The sequence below is a fragment of the Lycorma delicatula genome, chromosome 1 (genome assembly GCF_047948215.1).
Source record: "Lycorma delicatula isolate Av1 chromosome 1, ASM4794821v1, whole genome shotgun sequence".
NCBI classification, from domain to species: Eukaryota; Metazoa; Arthropoda; class Insecta; order Hemiptera; family Fulgoridae; genus Lycorma; species Lycorma delicatula.
In genome coordinates this window covers 368,399,116-368,422,675 of record NC_134455.1, presented here as the reverse complement: position 1 = coordinate 368,422,675, position 23,560 = coordinate 368,399,116, and the positions used below count along the sequence as shown (strand labels likewise).

The following is a 23,560-nucleotide window of genomic DNA, read 5'->3' as shown; positions in this document are numbered from 1 at the left end:
TTTTTTAAATGATTTTATTACTACCCATTCAAAAAAAACCGCTAAATACTATTTCATAAAGATAAAAATATAAAATCAGATGGATATTTCAATTGTTAAACAATCATTATCAAGTATATTACCAAAATATAAATTTAAAAGACTAAAAAAATTTAAAAGTAATGTTTACTTCAGTAATAATAATAAATAAACAGAAAAATTATAAAAAAAGAGGAAACGATTTTAAGAAAAATATCCAAAAAAGAGAACGGACTTGTAAATATACCAAAAACTTTCTGATCCCATATTCAAGAAAATATTACAGGCATATTTCAAGAATGGAGAAATATAGATTGATAAAGACAGTGTTCGAATTCTCTAAATAACTAAAAAATAAATTGACTTGGTTCTGAAAGGTCAGAAAACACTAAAGAGAAAAACTGATTTCTGAATAAAAAAAAGTCACTGTAAGGAATTTTTTTGGGGAAAAGATAGAAATTGGAAGGTATCCAAAATAAAAAAAAAATTATTAATTAAGATTCAATGATCAGAAGGAAGAAATGATGAGAGCATATTGGAAAAACAGAATATAGTAAAATAAAAGTTGCAACGCGAGACCATTAACAAAATGAACAGAAGTTATGAATAACTGCATAAAAAAGAGAGTATTTCCACTTGAAATAATTTCATTTTGAGTAAATGAACAAACTAATTAAATTAAACTTTAATAAAAAAAGTAAACAAAAAAAGTTCTTTCAACACGAAGAAAAAAAGTGAAATGCCAACAGCACGCGGTATTCCCAAGCGGTCACCCATCCAAGTACTAACCGCGCCCGACGTTGCTTAACTTCGGTGATCAGACGAGAACCGGTGTATTCAACGTGGTGTGGCCGTTGGCAATCAAACAACACCATTTCGCTCTACATGAAGTAATTTATTCAATAAATAAATACAAACAGATATTTTTGTGATATACCAAAGTTTTGTTAGTTTTAGTTATTATAAATTTTTATTTTTCACTTTTAATACTTAAGTTTTCTCTACTTAAACTTATTTCATTACTGCTAGTTACTTCTCTATCTTATGATGATTTGTGTTTTAACTGCCAAAATATTCATTTAATTTTATTTTTTGTAAACGGTTTTGAGATTTTTCTAGTTTCGATTTTATTTTCGGTGAACTATTTATGAAATATAACATATTATTACAATAATATATTATTTATATAATTTCTCAATAACAGTTTAAAAAATATTACACATCAAATTTTATTTAGGCATTACACTTTCAATAATGAAACAGAATAATATTCTACCCTTTTTTTATTAAACAAACATCTAACAGCAAGAATATAAAAATAGTAATCAGAAATTTATCTATTATGCTGTACACATGTGTAATACTATTAAAATATTTGAATTGCTTAAAAACATAGCATCACAAATTTATGGTCGACAAAAATCCTAAATTAAAAATAGTGATCTGTAATTGGTGTGGCTTTTAACAGCGCAAGCGCGTCAATTGTAACCATGACAACTATTCAAGGATAAATATATATATAATCAAAAATAAAATAAAAATTGAACAAAACTGGGTTTGGGTTAAATTAGTATAACAGTATTATTTACTCAATCCACATCCTAGCTATTTCAATAAATTGAAGATTATTTTTTTTTTTTTTTTTTTTTTTTTTTTTTTTGAGGTTTTTAGGGGCATCGACTACTTTGGTCATTAGCCCCGTCCCACTTCAAAAAAAAATAAAAAAAAGGTTCAAAATTTCACAAAATGATCAAAATTTTGCTTTTCCTTATAATTTCTGGTCCAATTATATCACTTTCTAGGCTTTCCTTTCGGCCAACCCTTTTTACACCGCTTTTCCATTCTGCGAACGGCCTCAACTTCCGACGACAGAGTGTCTGAGGCTTCGGACATGGCATCGTCTTCTCTTTCTGACGCCAATGACGTTCGCCGGCTTACATCAGGTGATGAAAGCTTCAATGGTGCTGTGAGCATCGTTGCAATTGAGTCTAAACTTGCAACCGATGCACTTTCGGCGGCTGATGAACTCGATTCGATATCTAAGGTTGTGCTTGTTCCGGCTGATACAGATGCTCTCGCCACAGTTGTTCTCTGAGCTTTTGGGGCCTCTGTAGGTACGGTTTTAATATCGTCTGTGTCTGGTGCTTTTTCGATAGTTACTTGCACCTCCATTTTGGTTGACGCAGATTTTTCCTGTACTCTTGTCACAGTATCCTTAGCTATATGACTCGTCGTCGGGGTGATCTTTAGATCTTTGTTGGATAGATCAAGATTTTTCTTCATTACGTCTATTGCTGGAGTTATAATCGAGGATTTTGCCGGTTTTTTAAACTGCGCTGGTGCGGGTCTTCTGTCGGCAACGTCAGTCCGGGATTGAGCCTTCTCATGTTTACTTTGTTGTATCTGTTGAGTAGACTCGATCTTGGAATCAATGATTCTTTCTATTATTGTCGCGAGACTTGGCGCCATCGTATTAAGCAACTGCTCCACGTTGATTTTAGGTGTGGGGGGAGCAGCAGCTGCTTCTGCGTATGAAGTCGATGGTCTAGGTGTACGTAGGTTAACAATCTTCTTCGCTTCAGGGTAGCTGACTTTTTGAAGCGTTTTAACCTCCTGAATGGCTGTTTCTGATTTGTATACTGGGCAGTTCCTGGATCGACAGTTATGGTGCCCTTTACAATTAATGCAGACTGGAGGGTCTTTACATGGATCACCCTCATGTATCTTCGATCCGCATATACAAATTTCCTGCGCTTCACATCTAGCGGCAGTGTGTCCGAAACGTTGACATCTAAAACATCTCATCGGCTGCGGAATAAATGCCCGTACATCAAGCCGATGGATGCCAGCTCGTACCTTTTCAGGAAGACTTGGCCTATTGAATGTCAATACATGAGAGGCCGAAGGAAGAATCTCACCGTTTCGTCTCATAGAAAGTCTGCGACAATGTGTCACTCCCTGGCTAGACATTTCCTGCACTATTTCTTCTTCAGTACAGTTAAGAAGATCACGGCAAACAACAACTCCTCTAGATGAATTAAGTGTACTATGCGGTTGGACAGTAACCGCAAATTCACCGATCTTCTTCAACGCCTGGACTTTCTGACTTTGCATGTCGTTTATAGTTTCGACATGTAATCCGTTAAACGTCTTACGGATATCCTTGACAGGACCACCAGCACAATTTGTAATCTCTCTAGCAATTAAGAATGGACTTACCTTTTGGAAGTTACCATTCTCTTTTGTAATGACCAAAAATCTTGGTTTGGGAACATTATTACCAAACAAAGCTTTTCTCAAATCTTTACTGATTTTATCAGCATCTTTTCTAATTCTATCACTCTCCTTACTTTTTTTCCGCTTCGCTTGTGGCGAATCGGCGGTTTCTAAACGAGGGTGTTTACGTGCACCCTCTGCCACGTGAGTTTGTTCAGGAAAATTCATGAACATTGATCCCTTCTGTAGCAAGGCTAGCCGCCGGGGTACACCCCCACTCCAGGGCTACTAACCTTGGAGGTCCTGTCCGGTACTCCGGTGGAACCGGCATATGTCCTGGCAGAGAGCGGATGCGCAGTCTCTGCACTGACTCCAGGCTCCTACTCACCGAAGCTTTCAGAGCTCCCATGCACCGACATACATGGGCACCATTGCTACATGCTTGCCATCGCAGGGGGCATGTGGACAACGGAAGGGTCTCCGTTACACCTGCAATAACATTGACCCTGGCCGCCACATCGCCAGCTCTAAGAATGGTATGAATCCATATCCAAAATCATAAGTTACTCCATTTCCTGCAGGTAGCCAAAAATCCAGTCCATTTAGTGACCTGAAGTTGGAACCAGGTCAAACTTAACAATGCATAACCGAGGAATTTACTCGGAACCCCGTTAGCCAGCTATATGTGATGTACAAAGGTACAGCTGTTGCCGCCCTGGACGTGGAACATAGATGTTGTGTTCCGGACGTGGGGATTATCTACCTCAGGGCTTGAAGATTATTAATTTTGTTGAAGTTCAAAATTTTAACTGACATGATTGTCGTCATTAAAAATATACGTATTGATTAATATTTTTAAAATGAACTGAAATATCTTACTACAATAATTAATACTGGTTATTGAAAAATAATTAACCGATTTCATAACTTAACATTTTATTTAGGAAAAGTAATACATAATTGTTACCAAATCACTTGTATTCTACTCATAACCAAGTTTCATTCCCTGTCTCTTACAAGGTAATGTTCAACTAGACCACCAGAAGCACCATGGAGAACATAAATACGTTAACAGAATTCCTCCCAGACGCGTAGCGACATGTCATGGTTCACTGAAATGATCGCAGTTGATATTTTATGTTTAAGGTCATCGATGTTTTTGGGTAGCGAAGGACGAAAAACAAGATCTTTAACCTATCCCCACAAGAAAAAATTAAATCTGGATATTTCGCGGGCCAATCACAAAGATCTTGGGCACCGTTTCGACCATTCCATCGTCGGAGCACTTTCTCATTCAAAAACGCTCGTACCATCAGGTAGGTGCCAATGGGACGGTGGTTCATCTAGCTGTAAGTTGAAGTCTTCTGAATCTATTTTCAGTAATGAGAAGAGCCAGTTTTCGTGCATGTCGAGAAAGATTTGTCCTCTAACGGTGTTTCCCTCGAAGAAAAAGGGATCGTAAACCTTCTCCTCACAAATTGCACGGAACATATTCACCTTAGGAAAATCTCTCTCGCGCTCAACTGTTACATGTGGGGGGTTCCAATCCCTAAATGCGAACTTTATGACGATTAACTGTGATAATTAAACGTGAAATGAAAGTTTCATCTTCCATTTTCTCCAGTATCGATTCACAAAATTCTAACCGCTTCCTTTTGTCGGTTAGGAAAATTTTTATGAGTTGCAGTCTGTATGGTTTCATATGTAGACGTCTTCTTAACACAAGAGATAATCGGTATTCTTTACAGAGACATCCAGTCTCCTCAAATTGTCGAAACCATCATCGAATGTTCTTTGGGGAGGACGGATTAATGTCGAATCGCCTTCAAAAAGCACGCTGCACGATTACTAATGAATCTGTTTTCGCGAACTCGAGAACACAGAACGCCTTTTGTTCTCGTCATTTATCGTTCACTATAACTAACGCGTTCATGCGGTAATTATTTGAAACTTAGTAACATACTCTTTAAAATGATTTGTGACTCATATTCTATAACAAACTACATTGAACTGAAAAATTGCGCCTTAAAATCAGTTCATTCTTTTTAAATAACCCGTACTTTAGTTGTTACAACTTTTTTTTTCAGCTATACATCCGTAATTTTTTATTGCGACTCATTTAGAGTCACCAACTGAAACATCAACAATGAAGGCCAAGCACAGATTTAAAGTCGAACTAATATGTAAATTATTATTATTACTTTTTTTTTTATTTTTAGGACAAAAGTTTTATTGAAGCCAATTTTATTTTTTCAATTAACGTAAAATAATGCGATCAAGAACCTGTATCGTATATTTGTACTAATATAGTTTTATTGATTTTAACTTTATCAAGACTGTAATATCAATTTATAACAATAACTACAGAATAAATAAAGAATATTAATTGGAATAGCTAAATGATAGTTGTAAAATTAAAGAAATCCTTAAAACCTTCAGGACATGATATCTAAATTCAGTTAATAATTTTATGAAATCGGCCCATAGTTTTAACTAATAGCAAATACACATAAAGGTCGATTTTAAGACATTCTTTCGTTTTGCACTATGTTACAACTAATAATAAACAATAATTTTATAATGTATTATGTTAAAAAAAAAGAAAACTAGAGTCAAGATTTAATCAGAATTAAAATATGTACATATTTATTTACTTTTTAATTTTATTCTCAAGGTTTCTCTTTTTAATCAGATACCAGTATCATTTATTGACAGAAATATTTCAAAATAAATACGCGAGCTCGCAGTAAATGCTCATACTTAAAATTATATATATATATATTTGAAACGGTTTCAGGAACGAAAAAATCTAACAACAAAGTTGTCATACTTTCCTGGCATCAGTTATCAATTCTTATATAATGGAAAATAATAATATATAAAAATAAACCAAAAAAAGGTTTTAACACATTAAAAAACAAATCGATATTTTAAAATTTTGATCGGCTCCTCCACCCGATTAGAATTTAAAAATTTCCAAAGTATTTTTTTTTGGGTCACTTGCACTGCTATTATGCCTAAGAAGATATACAAAAAAAAATTTTAATTAACAAATGTGCAATAAATAAAAAGATAGCTTTTTCAGTTTTTTGGGAAGGAAAATTTATTTAAAAATACTAAGATAAGTGTGCACGCATGTACTGAACTTAATAAAAAGTGGGGTAATGTTTGCAGAATTTTGAGAAAACTGACCCCAAAAATTTACCAACAAATTGTCCCATACACACAAATTCCTGTACAAAATCGATTTATCCAGTTAAAAGTTATTAAGTTTCAAACACGCCACACACGTACACATGTACTTATGAATATTATCCCCAATTTCTTTTTGGGATCCTTGGAACATGAAACGTCGGGAAATGAAAAAAAACTCATATCCCATTTTTTAACTGATTTAACATTACATTTTAATTTTAATTGTATAACGAAAATAATAGATGAAGTGAATGGACTAAGAAAGTAAATGATTGATTTATTTATTGATTAACGTAAAAAGGCTACCGGTAAAGAAGCATAATTTAAAAAAATAACCTATATAAATATATATTTTTATTTATTTTTTTTTAAAAAAAAAGCTGCCAACGTATATGAAAAGTAAAAAAAGTTGAATGCCATCAGCATGCGGTATTCCCAAGCGGTCACTATCTAAGTACTAACCGCGCCCGACGTTGCTTAACTTCGGTGATAAGACGTGAATCGGTGAACTCAACATGGTATGACCGTTAAAAAGCACTGTACACCATTTCAATTAATTTATATTACTGAACGTAATGAAATACGGCCAAGAGAGAGAAGGTTTCCTTTCCCCATTGATATTGTGCGAATTTATGGAAGAAAAATTTCGCTAGCATTTCAGGAAAATATTTAAAAAATTCTTACAGATTATTCCTTTACATTTAAAAATAATTAATAAATAAATGTGCAAATTGAAATGATTAAATACAAATTAATGAAACTTGAAACAGATAATATTTTAAAATATTGAATACTTACAAAGGAACACAAGTATTTATGCGTATACCAAATTTCGGCAATATCTTCCAAAATTGGAAACGCATTACGATCATCCCGTTTTTCACTTTTTTCTGCCACAAGAAATCGCACAAGTAGTTGTCCATAAATTCTCAAGATGGCTGATTTACGGCGCACTTTATTATTGTCTACCTCCCCATACTCGTTCTATTTTTGAGTATGTGCCCCCGAAAGTGGATCAATGAAATCCTGCGAATAATTCACAGTACTGTGCACATAACTCCTTTTTCAAATTACGTACACCATTATACGTCCACAGCATACTAGTATAACGCACTACATACTTTCGATTAACGAGTAGACCCTACACATTCGTAACAAGTTTAAACTTACTCACCACTGTGACACGCTAAATAAACGCGTACGAAAAATACACTAATTCAAAATCAACTAACCTCAAATTGAGGTTATGTTGTTTGGACCTTATATTGAGCGTAACTGAAGAACGATTCGACCAGTGTTCAAATTTTCGCATGAACGAACAACTTCAGATATACTACTACAGCATATCTAAATTTGGTACTTTTACACCCCCCTTTTTTCGCATTTTTTCACATAAAAATTACTTAATATAGCATAATAATTGATGAATAAAACATTAGAGAAATACCGTAGTAACCCTACATTCAATAAAAATAATCCAATAATACATTAGAGAAAATACACAACATACTATTTTATACCGATCATTTTAAACATTCTCCATGTTAACATATTTTACATATTAAAAACATAACCATTGTGGCTTATAATTATAATCTAACCAAACCTAACCGAATTAACAGTAATGTTTTGATTATTTAAATAATCAAAATATTACTGTTAATTAGTCAAGGTCAGCGAGCGAAGCGAGCTTAGGTTTGATTATATTTATAATTTCCCTGCAAATACCCCCGAATGCCCCCTGATTTGGAAGAATTCTGCCTCTATTGTACTTTCTTTTTGAAATAAGGACTCTTCTATTTCTACGTCAATCCTGGACCACCTACCTTTTTTGGGTTTTTATAAATGTTCAGCACATACATCTCTCTCAGGTACATTTTCTAAACCGTTATTGCTTCACTCGACCTTAACCTAAGCTCGCTTCGTTCGCTAACCTTGATTAATTAACCTAGACTAATATGTAAAATATGTTAAGATGTTTAAAATCACCGGTATAAAACAGCATGTTAGTGTGTTTTCTCTAATGTTTTATTGTTCATAAATTATTATTAAACATGTTATATTAAGTAATTTTTATCTGTAAAAATGCGAAAAAAGTGAAGGGGTGACGAAAAAGTACCCTAAATTTCAATGAAATTGATCTGGTAGAGTTTTGGAGATTTTCAACAAACCACTTAAACATGGGTGATATTTTATATATGAATGATATTTTCGTAATCCTCATACTTCAAAACGTAAAAAGAATTCAATTTCACCCCCAATCTTACCGTGCGACCGAAAGTAATACTGTACTTTCCTTCGAAACGTCGGTAAAAAAAGCATGATAAGCAATACAAATTTTAAACGGTATTTCAGTAACGATATAATTAAAATTAACAATGGTTTTTTGTAATTGTAAAAAATGTACGTTAAATAACGTTGAGTACTTTATGTGTGAAGATTATTCGGATAGATCGAAGTGACATTAAATTGAAAAATCCAGTTTTAGCCAATACCAGAGAGTATCGATTATTTAAACTGATTTTATACATACGTGGTCCTTCTTCTTAAAGTAAATTAATATGATTTACAATAATATTCAAAAAGTTTATTTTACATTAGAAAACAATATCAAAAACAATAAATTGATTTAAATTAATAAAATATAATTAATTATTTATGTCCTAATTATTTAATAGGTTAACAACGCTTATTATCAGAAATAAATCGGGTAATAAATAATTAATAAATATTTATAATACTATTACTTTATTCAATGCTAATTTATACTTAACTGTAGTTAAAATAACATGCGCTATACTGAAACAAAGAAATTATTTAACATATAAATCTAAGTACCGTGTTCTTAAACTGCGAACAACCACATGCATTAAAATTATCTTTGGTAACGTTTTGATTAATGTTTTGTTTTAATAGAAGCCACAAACTAAGTAACATTTTAAAGTTTATCAAACCATTACTTACAGTTACATCATTAAAAGAACGCAATTTATGTTTTAGTAATGCATCTTGTGCTGTAAAAAGAAAAAGATAAAGCACAGCCTACATCACATTTAACATAAAACTCTTCATGAAGTTTAACAGACTTTCCTCGAACCACATTTATAAAGTATATAAAAAAAATTCATTCTCACAATTTAATTTAGGTAATATGTTGTTAAATATTAAACATCAGCCGACATAAATTTTGTTTATATTAAAACAATATTTTTATTTTTTACCTACAGAGTTAAAACAAATTTTTCCAATTATTCATTTTTCTAAAATAACAAAAAGAAACTTAAACAAAAAAAGTCTTATAATGAAATTCACATGGAGTTTTAAGTAATTATCATCAGATGTAAAAGAATTAATTAAAATTAAATATAGCCTAAATACGAGATCAAACAAAGAAAAAAAATAAAAATAAGTAAAGTTAATATACAAAAAAAACCGCTTACCAACAATTGAATTCGAAGCGTTCAAGCACTTTCGGAATTAAATTCCATCTTCAGGAACTCTGACATTCGTCTTGTTTGTAATCGTAACTAAAACTTCACATGTAAATTATAAAAAATCGTGATATTTGCTTATAACATAACAGTTGGTCGTCATATATTATAAAATTATGTTAACGTAAACGTCCTATCAATTTGGTGGTCTTTCTCTTTACCGCGATTTTTTATAAGTTACATGTGAAGTTTTAATTACTATTACAAATAGGACGAATATGTGAGTTCCTGAAGATAGAATTTAATTCCGAAAGCGCTTGAACGTGTCGAATTCAATTGTTGGTAAGCGGTTTTTTGTATATTAACTTTTAATTGTATATTTATACCAACGGGCCAAGCTTAACAAAATTAGAATAAAAATAATTTATTAAAATAGAATATAATAATTACAACAGAAGAATATACATATGGAAAGAGCCAGGCGATACTGCAAGGTATCAGATAGATCATACATGGTTAAGCAAAGATTTAGAAATCAACTCGTCGACTGCAAAACTTACCCTGGAGCAGATATTGACAGCGACCGTAATTTAATGATAATGAAATGTAGATTGTGGTTTAAAAACCTGAAGAAAAGGTGTCAGATGAATCGGTGGAATTTAGAGAAGCTTGATGAAGAGGAGGTAAAGTAGATTTTTGAGGAGGACATCACAAGAGTGAGTAAAAAAGATAAGGTAGAAAATGTAGAAGAATAATAAAAAGGAAATTCTTAAATCAGCAGAAGCGAACTTAGGCGGAACAAAGAGAATTGGTAGAAAACCTTGGATTTCAGACGATATATTGCAGCTGATGGATGAACGTAGAAAATATAAGAATTCTAGTGATGAAGAAAGTAAAAGGAACAGTAGACAATTAAGAAATACTATAAACAGGAAGTGAAAATTAGCGAAAGAAGAGTGGAGAAAAGTGTTCAGCAGTGGAAAGAGAAATGAACATTGGTAAAATAGACGCAGCATACAGGAAAGTTAAGGAAAATTTTGGGGTACGTAAATTAAAATCTAATGTGTTAAACAAAGATGGTACACCGATTTATAAGACGAAAGGCAAAGTCGATAGGTGGGTGGAATATCTTGAAGAGTTATACGGAGGAAATGAATTAGAAAATGGTGTTATATAGAAAGAAGAGGAGGTCGAAGAGGATGAAAAAGGAGATACAACACTGAGATCTGAATTTAAGAGAGCATTACAGGATTTGAATGCAGAAAGACTCCTGGGATAGACGGAATACCTGCATAATTATTGTGCAGTGCAGGTGAGGAATTTCTCATATACATTAACAAATAAAAACACTTTAAACCATTGCCGGCACGTAGCTAAAATTAGTGCGGGTACTTCTACAAAAACTTTTTTCTGGGAGACTTTGAAGGTCATGGGGTTAAAGTTTTCTATAAAATAAAAGAACCGAAAAAAAATTAATCAAATAGAATAACTGGAAGCAGGATAATAATCTAATTCTACGCTTATCACATTCAAGAATAAGTACACGGTTTTTAAGCACATTGTGCTTAAAAAAGCACAATTCACATTCAAAGCACATTCGGTTTAACCGAATAAATAATAAAATATCAATATAGATAATATTTTTTAGTATTAGATAATAACTTAATAAATTGTCCGCTTAAAAACACTATAGTCCAACGGTGCTTAATTTAAATTTTTATGTACACAGAAATAAATATTTAATTAGTTTTTACTAACTACATTCTCTTTCGCCTTCCAGCGTGTTTTTGGACAAATGTGGCGAAGCTCTTGCTTTTCGCCATCTTCTGATCGCTACTAAAAAAAATAACTAAACCGTTTTCGTATTCCTTCCACCGACTAAACCAGAAAAGAACAAAGAACGTTCCGTCCACACGCGGAGTAAAAAAAAAACTACCTTCCACCAGCACGCCAGGGTCGACACTGCGGGAGCAACAGTGCTCTCTCCCTCGCAGCCTTGCGTGCAGCTTCCTATGTGCGCATGCGCACAACAGCCAAACACCACACCACTGGAACTGTGAAGTGCACAGTTCCATACAAAGATTTTTGTATCTTATTCATAAACTGGGGGGTGACTACTGACATTAAGCTTAAAGATTATATATTGTACAAGTATAAAGCAAGAATTAAAGAAAAAAAGACTCATTATATTAAATGTTATCGATATAAAGTGGAAACAGGGGGGTGCTGCAGTTCTACAATACCTATACGCGAGCCGCTACTGCTTTAAACAATCTACTTTCATGCAATAAAGCCCGTATATTTGTAAATCTAAATGTAATAAAGTAAATTTAATTTAAAACCGCGTAGTTCTTTAACGGATACCCGATACCGATTATCGTATTTAGTGCACACAAAAACATACTCGTACAGCCAGTGTGGCTATGACATAATCGGTAATATCAATTTTTCGAATATTTCTTTAAGCAGTAGTTACTTTATTATTAATACTATAACGTACTGAACAAGTTATACATACATACAAATGCCCTATCCCCAAAACAATTGGCTTTTCCTGTTTCTCCCCTATAATGACGCTACCACACATTAGCCCGCCTTGAAACTTGACAAGTAGAGCACGTTCGATTACTTTGAAGGCCATATGTAAGAGTTCGGGAGATTGGTCTGTTGTTTATGACAGTAACCGAGCGTAAAAATACACTTTTTATATTTGTTTTAACATATTGCAAAGTAAAATCGATAAAATATATTTCAAAAATAATTTGAATAAAACAAGGGTTCGAAATATAATTCCACGCGGACAACTACCTCAGGCTTGCTCATAAAAATTTTTATGAGTTATTAATCAATTAGAATTGTTCTTTCATTAAAAAAAAATTAAAAGATTTTCTTCTACAGAAACAATATTACTTCGTAATATATATAAAAAAAAAAAAACAACAAAAAAAACACTGAATTTTCTGCATTTGTTAAACGTGCACATGAAATATATGCTCAAATAACTTTCATTAACTAGTGTGAATTATGAATTATTTTTTTTATATTTAGTATCTTCATGTATGTAAATATTGTTACTTCATGTGTTTATATTTTAAATAATCAAATAATATTAATTTAAATCAAATATATTTTTTATTTTATAATAACTGATTTTGTTCCGATCAAAGTTTACCACGTCCCCTTGATTCATCCGAGCGAACACTGGGATAGTTACTTTTAACTACCCCAGTGAGGTAGCCATATCTAGTGACAAATGGAGAGGTGTTGCGGCAAATAGATAAAGAAAGAAGCATTTGGAAAAATTTAGCTAAAAGTAGAGACAGACTTATAGGCCACATATTAAGGCATCCTGGAATAGTCGCTTTAATATTGGAGGGACAGGTAGAAGGAAAAAAAATAGTAAACAGGCAACGTTTGGAATACGTAAAAAAAATTGTTAGGGATGTAGGGGGTATACCGATATGAAACGACTAACACTAGATAGGGAATCTTGGAGAGCTGCATCAAGCCAGTCAAATGACTGAAGATAAAAAAAAGCATACCTAACCATTTCTGACAAGAAGTTTATAATGTATTATGAACCGACCAGCATAAAAAGATTTATTTTTGTAAAAATTAAAAAAAAATGTCGTGTTTAACCAGGAATCGAAACCAGATCCTTTCAAATAAAAAACTAAACCTACAGTTCCATTAGGTATATAAATTAAAAATCTCAAAATTATTTCTATTTTATATATATAATTGGATAGCTATTCACAAGTTAACAAGCATATTCTCAATGTGTCAGGTATATTAAAAAAGAGAAGTGGCACGCATAACCTCAGAGGAAACAATTCTAATTAGTGCTTTGTACTTTATATTCTTTACATCTTTCACAGGTATAAGAAATAGTGAGACAAATAGCGTAGAGATAGTAAACCTATTTATTCTGCAATTACATACTCGTATATTATTTAATACAAAAATAATCGATCAACTAAATTTCAAAATGAGTATTAACAATAATAAATAAAATAAGCAAAATAACACCAAAAACAAATTTAACTAAAATAAATCAATCTTTTTTATTTAATTCATCACTTTTTCACTCCTTTTTTATTTCCTTGTACGAAGTAAAACAAGTCTAGTGATGGCGAAAAATTTCGGTTTTCAAATTTCAACAGAAATATCCATTTTCACCATCTCTGAATCCATTTTCACTAGTTCCGTCATGATGTCTGAATGTATGTACGTATGTATCTCGCATAACTTAAACACGAGGAGTGTTGATAACTCAGCCGTAAAATGTTGAAATTTTTGATTTAGGACTTTTGTAACATCTAGTTGTGCACCTCCCCTTTTGACTCCAAAAACTTTTGGATCAAAAGTATCCAAAAAAGCACAAAATTCATTTTTTTTTGGATTTAGGACATTTTCTTAACTGCAGTAACAAGTCCTCATTGAGGGCTTTTCAATAATATATCATAAGTGGTACTTATTTTCATTGGTCCAGAGTTATAACCTAATAAAAGCTTAATTAATGAAATATTAGGATCTTACAAGAAGGCACATCGGTTCGAATCAGACTTAATCTCTTTTTTTTTAACTTTTTTTTTTTATTTAAAAATGTTGATTTATTAATTATTAACCTCTTGATTGTAAAAAAAGTTTTACGATAAATAATACTTCAATAATAACAATAAAAAAAGAAAAGAAAAAATATCAAAAGTTATTAATGAAATAAAATTGTATTTATATGTAATGTAATTTAATAGCCGTACAAGGAAGTTACGTAGTGTCCACATTAGAGTTTTTTCTTTTCGTTCCGACCTCTACGGATTACGTTTACATAGTTTTGACTTCTTTTTCTTTTCCCAAAAGGTTTTCATTCTTTTGTTCTGTTGTTATCGTCTTTCTTCCGTCCATCTATTCAGGTTTATATCCTTCTTTTTCTTTCTCTCTGGAAACTTAGATTCTCGAATCGCTTTCTAAATTTATCTCTGTCTTTACAGAGATCCTTAGAAATGTGTAATGTTTTTAGATGTGTTTCTATTTCTTTAAACCGGTTGATCTTTGTGGCTCTGTTTATGTAGAAATTAAATATTTGTTTTGTCAATCTTTGGTTGTTCATTCTGTAAAAATATCCGAAAATCTGTAATCTTCGTTTCCGGATTAAGTTCCCTATTATTTCTGTATATTTGTAAATTTCTTTTCTACTTTTCAATTTATAAATTCCATTTTCATACTTGGTGCAAAACTTTTCTTAGTTTTTTTTTCTTTTGCTATTTCTTGTTCTGAAAAAACTGTATACATTCTACTCCATACAGTGCTTCAGCTAGGACTAAATAGTGCATCAATTTGGAGTTATACGAGTATGACAGGGATTTTTTATTGTAAATATTCTTCATGAGTTGATAGGCAGTTTCCATTTTTCATACACTATTCTTCATCCCATATTTTTCAACTATATTCGGTATTATGATTTCTCCAAAACATTTAGATTTTTGAACTCTACTTATTTCTCTGTTGTCGGAAATTTTAAGGGTTTGAGTTCTGTTGTCTGTCATTGGAAAACCAGTTAATTTAATTTCATAAGAAATTTGAAGACGAATTTTGCTTGCACATTCGCTTAGTTCCTGAATTTTGATTTTAGACTCATCTATATCTTTTGCGAAAATTACAATATCATCTGTTTGTATTTCTGAATTTAGTTTTAGTACCCATTTTTATGTTTTCATGTACGTTTAACTTTTTAAGTTCTTTCTCCCATTTTCTTATAACTTTTTCAAGGATACTGGTAGAATTTAGAGCGAGGTTGTACTGTATATTCATAGGTGATGAATGAAGACAACGCCTTGTTGCTTGTTGAATAATGGTTTAATGATTCGTCGTCTTGACAGTTAATGAAATGTATAATTGAACTTGATGCATATTTTTACATATATAATTAAATTAAATAACACATAACTTATACTAATAAACTAAACGTTCATCCGAACACGTCTATCCGGACTGAAGGTGCATACGAACGCTCTGGATCGAATTCTGACGTAGAATGCTAGTAACGATGAGTAACACTGATTGTCCATCCGGATGAAATGAAAAATGTGACCGCACTGCGCAGGATTCTAACGTAGAATGCTAGTACGAGCAAACGTTCCGGTGAGGGCTAGCACCCACTAGATCGCAGCATTCGACGTGGAATGGAACAGGTACAACTAAAGAGTATCGAAGACAGTACTTCTTGCCTTACTCCAATTTTAATTTCGAACGGTTTTGAAATTTTCCCTAAGAATTTCACTTTTGATTTTGTGTTTGTTGTGTTTCTTATAAGCCACATACTAAGGCATCCTGGAATAGTCGCTTTAATATTGGAAGGACAGGTAGAAGGAAAAAAATTGTGAAGGCAGGCCACGTTTGGAATATGTAAAACAAATTGTTAGGGATGTAGGATATAGAGGGTATACTGAAATGAAACGACTAGCACTAGATAGGGAATCTTGGAGAGCTGCATCAAACCAGTCAAATGACTGAAGACAAAAAAAGTGTTTCTTTTATGAAGTTTATCCTCTTTGGATCTATTATAACTCTTTCAAGGATTTTAAGTAGATTCCCTGGGGATGGAGTCATAGGCTTTCTTAAAATCTATAAAAATTGTAACTAATTTTGGGTTTTTAATTTTTTGGTATAGTAAAATCTGTTTGAGATTAATGATCTGCTCTGCAAAACTTCTTCCAGATCTAAATCCACTCTAATATTTATGTTATTCATATTTTTCATTCCTTGTTTGAAAAAAATTGTTCATTGCAAAAACAATAACTTTACATTTTTCCCGATATCAGTTGATGAATTATGAATAGATAAAAAATAAAATGATAAAGCAGTCAGCACCAGTTTTGATAGCTCCAGAAAAAAAAAATCAAATTTTAATTTAAATACTAAACATTTTACAGAATATATTTTTTTTTTGTTTTCCACAGATTAAAAATATTAATCAGATTAAAACTGATTTATTTTCAGTTTAACACTGAATTTTAGAAAATCTTATCGAAGATAAAAAAATTTGAAAATGAATAATCAAGAAAACTGAAATAAAACGGATGACAGTTTTATACAAAATTATAAAAGATTTCCTCAAATATACTATTAATAATAATCAAAACAAGAACGCAGGAAAAACCATGGTTAACTAAATTTTTTATATTAAATAATTTCTAAGGTAAACTGTATCTTTCCTGAAAAATACTATAACAGATTATTACCTTTACGAAAAGTATAATTATACTAACGCTTTAATTATAATTTAATAATAAATATGAAAACTGGTTTTATTTTATAAGCTGATACATTAATTTATCTGATTTAATGGTTTGTTTACGAGTAGGTATTTTTCATCGTAAAAATATAACTTATTATTCGAAGTATCACAAATCTCATTTAAGCTTTCAATTGCAATAAGGCTAAACACACAGTTAAGTATACTATGAGATCAAATTTTATCTAAAATGTCACTGGAATTTCATGAGAAATTTTAAATTTCATTATTATAAATCGAAAAATACATAAATGCTCGGAAATCCCTACCTGGGATCTTTAAGTGATGTAGATATTTCTAATAGTATAGCGGACGGAACGTCGTAGCAAGAAGCCAGTCGCCGGTACAGTAATCCAATTCCCTACTTGAATGAGGGAACTGAGAAAAAACGAGTATCATGAAAAAGCGTCATGGGCCAGCTGATTTCCCCTCTACCCCTACCGCGTGTGATGCAATACACTGACCATATAATATATAGAACACTTGAACATCTGTGAACACTTGAGCATCAACTGAGTTGAATTTTTACAAACAATACACATTTCTTTACGAGTAAAAATTTCATATTTTTAAAAATTAAAATCATCTGGAAGAATATGGGTTCGAATCCTACTCACTTATAATCTTTTTCATCGTTAAAAATGATTAATGATCTACAAAAAAAATGATTAGACGATCTTCCGGTAAAAATCGTCGATTATATCATACAAATGTAAATTCGGTACTTTTTTGATATTGAGTTCAGTGTCCCGGAATCCACCTTGAAAACATCTAGCCCTAATTCACTTATTATGGGTAAAGAAATAGACAATACCGATACTCGCATTACAAATTTAAGATACTTCCTAAATTTTTATGCGTCTGTCCTTGCGAATAAAATCATTAATGCGATTTTGCAAAACGTCATTCGGAACTTCCACCTGTCTTCCGCTATGAAAATTGGTAATATTTCTTCTGCCCCATTTAAAATCTTCGATCCGCACTTATAAAAATGTATTTCTAACTTTGTAAAACGTTTGCACTTTATTTACAATTAATATACATTTTACCATGCTGGTTTAATATCTACCAGTGAATTTTGGCTAGTTTACTGTGTTCAGAGAATAAAAATCTTATCACAGCCTTCTGTTCTTCCACCGTACACGATTCCAAGCGGTGCCGATGCTTTGATAAAAAGAGATTATAATAATGGAAATTCTTATCGAAGAGCTACTTTACATGTCAGTGATGCCAACTTCAACGTTAGACACTTTCAGTTAATTCTATTATGTAGCTTTTCTACTTTCGCTATTTGTCTCTTTAATTATTGAATAACCCACTAATTGAGTGAGTGACTGTCTTCCCCCCTCCCACTCCCTTTCTCTCTCTCTCTCTCTCTCTCTGTGTGTAAATAAAATAATTAATAAAATATTTATTACAAATAATTTAAAAATTCGAAAAAATGTATGTTTATTTTATTTTTTAATATTTAATATTAATTCTTTTTTTTAAATTTTTTTGTTGTCTTTTGCTTTCACTATCGTTATTACACAAACACCAAAAACTGGTTTTAAATCCTTCATGCTATTTATGCAATAATATGCATATATTTGTCAAAAATTCTGATCACATAAAATAAACCAGGAAAACGAGCAATTTTGAAATAATTGTTATTGTTATGTTGTTTTGCAAATATTATTGTTGAAAATTAAAATGGTACACTACATACCATTAAGGGTTCACATACCAATTTTCAGTATTTGAAAACAATATCGAATTGTATTCGTCCCGTTGAATTCATTCCTTGAATAGAAGGCGAAGATTTTGCATGGCACTTGCAACAAACACTTATGTGGAAAACTCGTGAATTTCCCCTTTAATTTTGGTTTTAACTGCTACACAATTTCCACTTTGTATGGATGGAATTGTAACTCCTGGTGAAGTATTCGTTGAACGGTTGTTTGGCTGAAGGTCAAAACTGTTGTTGCGTGTTTACGAGCAGAACGTCGACGTCTTCATGTGAACGAAGCCCGAACAACTTCAATATTATCTGTGGTTCGATCCGAATTCATAGAGCTCCTAACGATGTTTTTTCTTTAAAACTGAACCCATCTCCTCAAAATTCTCAACCAATCTTTTGACCGCATAGCAAGATCATAAACACGAAGATGACGTACTAAATTGTAATGACGCCGAAATTCCCTGTGAGTGGCAGTCAAACAGTCACCGTTTTGAATGATTTTTCTGTATTCAAAAACTAGATTCATGGTAAAAAATAAGATACTATTTTGCAAATATAAAGTACAGTGAAATCTCCTTATTCGCGCTTCCGGTATACGCGGTGTCTTTTGCGATGTCTTTTCTATATTCGTGGCTAAAATTCTACGTATTTGCTAACATTACATTATGTAGTAGCATTAAAAAATAAAAATATTAAAAGATTTAATGGCGCTGGTAGAGTATGAACGTGAAGAAATAGAAGATAGAATTCCTGGAAAACAGTTAAATGTCAGAACGCTTATCGAAGGCATTAAATTATCCCATTAACTCATCCAGTTTTTATAAATGCTGATCTATCTTTGAATAGAAGCTTAATCTTTAAGCGCAAAATTGAAGATGCCATGCAAGAATACACAAAACTTCACATTAGATTCTAAAACAAGAGCGAAACAAGGAAAAATTACAATTTTAAATGTAATCCAAAATGCTGTTGGTTAGTTTTATAAATTTCCTTTACAGAAATTTTAGTTTGAGTGTACGTAGTAATGTAGTGCTGTTTTTTTGAATTTTTAAGAAAATTACAGAGTACTATTTGAACATGTAATACCGTTTTCTAACGCAGTACATACTGTAGTGAGTTTTTAAATCAAACAGTTCGGTAAATGCTTACGAGTAAATTAGGAAATATACTCCGTTAAATTTTTTTGTGTTATATACCTATGTACTGTAGTAAACCTGAGCTTATAATTAATGTTGCCGTCTGTATTTCATCAGTAACATTGCCCTACGTAATTACGCAAGATTTTTTCCTTTTACATAGAACCTAACCATTATTCCTTAAATGAGTATTAGTTCCGTTCTATATTCGCGGAATTTGTCTCTAGCCCCCGCGAATGAGATTTAACTGTACTTTAAAAATGATTTAATTATTTATTACAAATCGTATGAAAAAACTGAAAAGTACGTTTTATAAATGCTCTGAAAGTCGACTAATTAAAGAATACATTTACTAGAGAGTTATTCTGTGCGCAATTGTTACTCTGTATTGTTGTAACTAAGTCAAGCTAACATCAAATCAAATGAACTCTAGTAAAGTAAAATTACAATTAACAAAAGAAAATAAACAAGCATGTTATCTGATTTTCAAAAAAAAAAAAAATTTAAAAGCTCGCAAAAGCTGTTTCGGTGCAGAGTATCTTCCTCAGGTGTTACAAACCGAATACTGTTTCTACCACCTGAGGAAGATATTGTGTACCGAAACTGTTATGATTTTTTAAATAATTTTTTGAAAATCAAATAACATATTTTGTTTATTTTCTTTTTTTATGATGGATTTTCATTAAGTAACGACTCAACCATCGATTATCTAAAATTAGTTTTTTCGTTAACATTTTTTTTTGTTTGGAAATTCCTCTCTCTCATCTTTTAAATTACTAAATTTATGTAAAAAAAATATGTATACTACACAAAAAAGCAAGAGCATTACAACAAATTTCACAGTGAATATTTTTTAAATTTCCCTAAAAAAAATATTAAATAAATAAAAAATTATACAACTACAATGTCGGTGAATACTAGCTTTATCTTCCTTTTCAATCATTTTTTCGCAGATAAATAATAATATATAAATAGAAATTTTAACGCTACTTTTAAAAAGTTGCGCAGGTTTTTCATGCTACTTAATTTTAACAATGAGTAGACCGTTCGGAAGGCTACAACAATAGTTAAATGTCATTCTTATTCTCTTGTCGTGATGACTGACTCATCCTTAAAACACGATAAATTCTGCCGATAAAAAAACCCCAACAACCGCACGCGTGCAGTTTCATCATAAGAATTTACACAAGACTGACGATTCTTTTATAAAATATATATTATTATTATTAACAATACAATCAAATATTTTTATAATATAACATGAAGAAAAAAGTATAATGAAGTCAGGTACAAGGGAACAGATTTAAAAAAACCAACTGTATTTCCCCCTTCCCAACTTCTATTTATAATGTCTACTTTATAATCTTTCAAGACAGATGAAAAATGAAAAACAAAGGATTAAATAGTAAAAAAAAGAAACTGTAAAAGACATAAAAGTGGCGGGCACATCAAAAAACCATTTTCATAACAAAAAAAAAAACATGAGTCATTTTAAGCAGGAAGTGCGGTATTATAAGAAACAAAAAAATACATTACGTAAAAAAGAAACGTAAAAAACATATGATACGATGTCGAACTCGCATACATAAATTACAATATGTTTACCACGACAGATTTCATTTATGAGTAATACACACATACATACATACATACATACATACATATATATATATATATATATAAAAGGATGCGGGTGCAAGCGTTGAATGTATTTATCAAACCGAACTAAAGAATAATATATTCAGAAAAAAAACTTCACGTCGATAAAGAATACATAATAATGCTGCCTCAGCTGTGAAAATCTAAACCTCACAAAAAATACTATAAAATAAGCCTATATAATAACAAAAACGAACCACAAATTTGTAACTATAACACGTAACTGTATAAACTTCCTGCGATAATTAATGATACAGATTAATACGGACAAATAAGTAAGAATGATACGATTTTCAACCCTGAGTTATTGTGTACGGAACAGACCATTTCCTTAGGGTTTTTTTTTAGAATTCACCTTAGACATGTAGTTTACTGGCAGCATTTTTCTTTTTGAACATATACACTAAATGAGCTGTAGGTTTGTCTCACCATTTCCAAACCGAACTGTCAACTGGCTTAGGAAAAACGGTCAAACGGGATTTGTTGTACTATCTAACTAGATGACATCATCCGATTACTAAAAACAAGCCACATTTGTATATAAAATGCAAACGCAAAATACTAATTCAATACAATGACTAGTGAGTGCACTAAATGCAATTGGTGAGGGGCCGTCTTTCAGCTCACGTATTGTAATCGACTCAAAATGCGTAAGAGAAAAACACCCAAATAGGTAATAGAAAATATTTTAGAAGTGCAATATATCAACATTTTTATTCCTTAATGTAAAAGCCCTACCTACAAATCGATAGATCGATGTTTCAGCTTACTTCATTTTATCTTTTATTAACTACATATCCTGTCTCATTTACTTCGTATCGATATACGAGGTCTGGAATGGAATGGAATGCAAAGTTGGCGGGAGTTTATTTCTCCCTACTTATCGCAGAACCTGGACAGAGTCCCTTGCTGCTGGATGATTCTAATCGGGCTTGTTTTTTTTAAAAGGGTTATTTTAAATGGCGGGTATAATTTTTTAAGTTTTGTTTATTATTTAGTGATTTTAAGACGGATTTAGTTGCATTCCAATCCGTTGTTGAACCAGCGTTATCGAACCCATTTTTATGGGCCGACCGCGGAAGGCTAGGCTTATGAAGCCTGTCCTCCCGACGTAATTCCCCTTCAGACCGTCTACTGAAGTCCTTTCGGTGCTAACGCTTCATAGGCTAGCAGGAATACGCCACAACGGGGCACTGACTATCAGGAGGGAGCAATGCGACCCCTACTCCGGAGGACTCGCAATTGCTGGTTTATTTTACTCTACTTGTAAGTTTTAAAAAGGAGAGGTTGTGTAGAAGCTCTTCATCCGCTTCTGCTATGGCTGCCCTTCAGGACGCATCTCTGCTGGGCTCTGTTCCGGACTCCAGTCCGTGATGTTGAGACGAGTAGTGGGTCTTCCTTCTTCTTCATCTTCTTCTTCTCCCTCTTCTTCGTCCGAAGACCTCTTAATTCTTCTTTGGCCTGCACTTTCCAAGAATTGGTAGTAACCGAAGTTACATACCGTTAACATAAGAGGTCTGCAAATAAAGTAATAAGACTGGTTCAGGAACATTTTTTATTTACGATCCAATTATACATGGGCTCTATCACCTTTGAAATAGTACCCTTGGGAAGCCATGCAACGCTTCAAACGGTTTTCCCACTATTCACAGCAATGTTGGAACTCAGAAACCGGAATATCCTTCAGATGGTCGGTTAATTTTTTTCTTGTTTTCTACTGTTCCAAAATGGTGTCCTTGAGGTGTTTTTTAAGGTCGGGAACAGGAAAAGTCGCAGGGACTTAAGTCAGGTAAATAAGATGTTTGAGGAACTACAGAAATGTTTTTCTTTGCCAAAAACTCATTAATTGACAGTTCAGTGTGACAAGGTGCATTGTCATGATACAGCATCC

General features: G+C 32.2%; 1 protein-coding gene and 1 non-coding gene across 2 annotated transcripts in view; both read right to left on the bottom strand.

Annotated features, from left to right (window-relative positions):
* Positions 1-23,560, bottom strand: part of Swip-1 (EF-hand domain-containing protein D2 homolog Swip-1) — a 298,599-nt gene that overhangs the window by 47,064 nt on the left and 227,975 nt on the right. The window lies entirely within an intron of this gene.
* On the bottom strand, positions 759-877 carry LOC142318577 (5S ribosomal RNA). Its single transcript, XR_012754964.1, has one exon. It is a non-coding gene; the product is annotated as a 5S ribosomal RNA (ribosomal RNA).